At 40.8% G+C, this 4477-nt stretch overlaps 1 long non-coding RNA gene across 3 annotated transcripts; it reads left to right on the forward strand.

Annotated features, from left to right (window-relative positions):
- Positions 1 to 1168: 1168 nt before the first annotated feature.
- On the forward strand, positions 1169 to 3275 carry LOC308466814. Of its 3 annotated transcripts, none has more exons than XR_013980970.1 (3): positions 1169 to 1239; positions 2375 to 2466; positions 3159 to 3275. It is a non-coding gene; the product is annotated as an uncharacterized lncRNA (long non-coding RNA). The 3 variants fall into 3 exon arrangements; XR_013980971.1 differs by lacking the exon at positions 1169 to 1239 and adding an exon at positions 1666 to 1813; XR_013980972.1 differs by lacking the exon at positions 1169 to 1239 and having other exon boundaries at positions 1834 to 2466.
- Positions 3276 to 4477: the final 1202 nt, after the last annotated feature.

Below are 4477 nucleotides of genomic sequence, written 5' to 3' on the forward strand. Positions count from 1 at the left end.
CATGGCACTCTGTTAGAATTAAAACATTTCCACTCTTCCACGCCAGATGACATAATCTGAAGGGACTGAGATTCTATAGTCCAAAAAAGTAGACTAACGTGTTTGTAGTTTGTTTGTTTCTTAATGACTTTTTTTTTTTCTGGCAACGTAAATCGGTGGGACTCCATAAGATGTTGCTTGTGCATGCACTGCATGGAAAAGGTAAAAGGTAAAGGACCCCTGGACAGTTAAGTCCAGTCAAAGATGACTATGGGGTGCAGCACTCACCTCCGCTTTCAGGCTGAGGGAGCTGGCGTTTGTCTTTATTTTATTTTATTATTTTTTAGAAGACTACTACAAAACTTTATTGATGTATAATTCACAAAGGTGCGGTGGCTTGGCTTACTTCAGAGAAAATATAGGCACAGTCATAACACTAAGTGAAAGGATTCAGTCAACAGAAATTTGGGTTGCTTATATATAAAGGGGTAGATTGGAAGTCACAGGGGCTGAAATGTGAATCTCCTTCCTCTGAGACACAGATGCAATAAAAATGCTCAACTCCCTTGGTAACATTAGGGACCACTGAGGAATGGCAGGGAAGACAGCAACCTCCAAATTGAGTTTCACATACTAGTTTCTGCAACAAATTTTAAGGACTAAGAACAAATGAGCTGCTTTCCAGTAAGACGGTAGTCCTTTTTTAAAAAAAAGAATCCTTGCAGTCACCAGCAAATGTACCATGGTGGAGATGGGATCACCTTTTCTTAAAGACATACTTCTTTCGCTCATAGAAGAAATCTGTTTTTGAGCTGCCCAGATTGACGATCTTGGGACAGCCATCTCGATTTTTCACATAGTCGTCCAATAGCCACGCTTGGCCACCCCTGAAACCCTTCATGTTATGTACTGAAGTTCTCACCCTGGGCCAGCAGGGGGATACTGTAGATAGTTATGCAAATGAAGGATCAAAAGTGACGTTCAGTGATTGGATAGTTTTTATGCAAATGAAGGATCGAAAGTGATGTTCAGTGATTGGATAGTTTTAGAAAGTTGATACAGTAACGTTGTACTGGAGCTCTATATAAGCAGGCTGACTGAGCCCTTCAGTCAGTTCTGTTCTGACCTCTGAATAAACAAGAGCTGTTTGAAGAATCGCTGTGTCATCTGATATGTTCACCCACAACTTAACACTTCGCCTCGCCCTGGCGTTTGTCTTTAGACAGCTTTCTGGGTCAAGAACTGGAGGAGGGAGAAGAGGTACTGAGATTTATTTATTCCATTTAATTAACTCATCTTAGGGCCACATTTGTGGGCCTGTTATTAATGGGGTTGGCTGAACCGCTTTCTCAGCATTCCAATGAGAACGAGATTCTGAATTTCTTTGAGAGGAATGGCAGATTATAAATTTAATAAATAAGATGACAAGTTTGCAATCAATTAATGGATTGGCTTGAAACTTGGCAGTGTAGGAATAGAAGCTTTGTGGTATATGCCACACATGGGTTAGAAAATATTTTCAAAATTGCTTCTTTGGAATGAGTTTAGCATTTGATGAGAGACTTGGGCATGTTGACAGGTGCAGGGAGAAAAAGATTATGGGAAAGTTATCCATTTCGTACCATGCATTTTGGGAAATGGGTCGTAGTTAAAGGGGGAAAGCTAGTATTTACTTTTGCCCATCAGTTGTGTAACTCATCGGAAGCTTTTATTTAAAAGGGATTTATTTATTTTTCTGGTGAACGTTAGTCAATGGACATGCTTATTCTGCTGTTGCTAAGCAATGGTTTCCAGGCAACGATCTGATAGACCAGGCCTCAGCCTCGTAATTTAGGTAGACCCAGAGATTAGAAGTTAGGCCTGAAAGGAGACAGAAAGGGGAAAAAACCCACAGCAGATGAATAAAAATAGTTTTTTATTCAGTAGGTGGATTTGTGACAGGAAGCTTTTGAAGACACAGGAGAGCCTTCAGAAGCAAGCATGAAGGGAAGGGAAATTTGGGGGTGGCTGTGTGTGCTTTAACCTGTTGAATTTCCTCTTTTTCGTTGATGCCATTAAAGGCTAGGCTTGCCAACTGACTTGAAAGGCTTGCTCCTATGCATTTAACAATTATGCAACCTGCAGAAATCAGCTGGGGTGATTATAGGGCATGGGAACCCCCTGCTAATGCCACCCGATCAACCCATAAAAGTTGGCAATCCTATGAAATACACATAAGCCTGCTTTGGGGGGGGGGGAATTGCAACCTTTATTTTTAACTTGACTTGACTTGCTTAGCCACCTAATAGGCATTCTGAGTTGAATGTGAATACGTGAACTTCTAAATCATATGATTTCTTCTTTTTCAAGTATTCCCCCCCCCCTTTATTTCTGCATTGAATTTCAAACCCTACAGTTGGCAGGCGGTGGTGATACCAGTTTGGTATTGACTCTTGTCAGAGCCTTTCAGTGCTGGTTCCCTGGTCGTAGAATGCCCTCCCTTCTGAGGTGTGTTTGTCTCCCCTATTATTTAACTATAAAGAAGGAATTTTAAAATATTTACCAAGTTTACCATGGCTGAAAGATACTGTTCCTGGCAACCTTGAAATCATTGGCTGAGAGAATGTGACTTTTCAAACTTAATAAACAAATTAGGGCAACATTTGTGGGCCTGTTGTATAATGTTTTCAATTATATTTTTATTGATGTGTTGGCTGCCCTGATAGCCTTTGGGCAGAATGGTGGCTATAAAAGAAAGAAAGAAAGAAAGAAAGAAAGAAAGAAAGAAAGAAAGAAAGAAAGAAATTTCAGTTTCCAAGGCATAGCCTTCTCAAAACATAATAAAATTCAATCAACTAACAAAAAATATTCCTCCTTAGCATGCTGTATTGAGGGTTTTCCATGTTCACTATAGCATAAGTCATGTCCTTGGACTCAGCTACATTTGTAAAGATAAAACGCTTTATATGCATTATAACACTGTGACACCAGATGACGTTGTGGAGTCCCGTTTTTCGCCAACAGGATTTCCCTGTATGAAGTTTACAACGCATTTAACGGATGTAAAACATAGATAAATGTAAAACATAGACAAAAACATCAGGGCACTGTTCAGAGTGCAAATGTCTCTTGGAATAAACAGATGACAAATTTCATTCCCGAAACTCCAAACTGAAAAAATGAATTTTCATCCAATTTAGATATATGCATAACCAAGAAGAGAGAAGAATGAAACATGTAGTGGTGGAAACGCCATCTCTTGTATAACATCCAGTTCAGCCTTTGACCAGCTTCTAAATAAAGCCAAATGACTAGTACTAGCAATGTTGTTGATACCCAGTGTTGGACATCAAAAAGACATGAGGGTGGAGATGGAATACATCTGGAGCTTGTGCATGATTCCTGGACGGACATATGTGAGTAATATATTTCCACATCTGTTCCTCAGCAAATAAAATGCTAGAGAGCATGGAAACGCTGTCAGTCCTTTAAAAATTCATGGGTCTATTTTCTGTCTGGAAGAGGATGCAGTTCACACAATTGCAGGCTTAGTATTTCTGTGCCAGTTCGTTTATATTTGCTTGTGTTTCATAGATGCATTTTTAATAGTTACTGACACTCTGTGCATCTGTTTAATAATGCATTTACAACTACCGGTTGATTACATTCTGTAGCCTAGGGTAGGCAATGGAATTAAAATGGTTTTAAAATGCAGTAAAACTGCTGTTATAACTTTGAATGAACCTTTTTATGAGTCTCATAACTATGTATTCCTGGGTCTGTTGTATCTCACCATCTTCCTACTCACCCCCCCCCCCCCATTTATCACTCAACATTTATAATCCTATTCTACGTATCTCACAATCTTCCTGGTTACCAAAAGAAATAAAATCAATCCAGATTGTTAAGAATGAGCATGTCTTCCTTTGGGCTTCGTAGTGCCTTAAGGTGGCTTGTTAATTTCTCCCATTATTGCAGAGTTCCAAAGCTTGCAGGCCCTCCAAGTGTCCCTACTTCCCAAGGGACAGTCCCGGATTTACAAAGGCCATCCTGGTTTCTGATTTGATCCCGGAATGCCCCACCTTTCCTTGTGTTGTTGTTGTTGTTTAGTCGTTTAGTCGTGTCCGACTCTTCGTGACCCCATGGACCAGAGCACGCCAGGCACTTCCGTCTTCCACTGCCTCCTGCAGTTGAGTCAAACTCATGCTGGTAGCTTCGAGAACAGTATCCAACCATCTCGTCCTCTGTCGTCCCCTTCTCCTTGTGCCCTCCATCTTTCCCAACACCAGGGTCTTTTCCAGGGAGTCTTCTCTTCTCATGAGGTGGCCAAAGTACTGGAGCCTCAGCTTCAGGATCCGTCCTTCCAGTGAGCACTAAGGGCTGATTTCCTTAAGAATGGATAGGTTTGACCTTCTTGCAGTCCATGGGACTCTCAAGAGTCTCCTTCAGCACCATAATTCAAAAGCATCAATTCTTTGGCGATCAGCCTTCTTTATGGTCTTTTCCTTAGGATGCCCCT

The sequence above is a fragment of the Podarcis pityusensis genome (assembly GCF_964106645.2).
Source record: "Podarcis pityusensis genome assembly, chromosome: 17".
Taxonomy (NCBI): Eukaryota; Metazoa; Chordata; class Lepidosauria; order Squamata; family Lacertidae; genus Podarcis; species Podarcis pityusensis.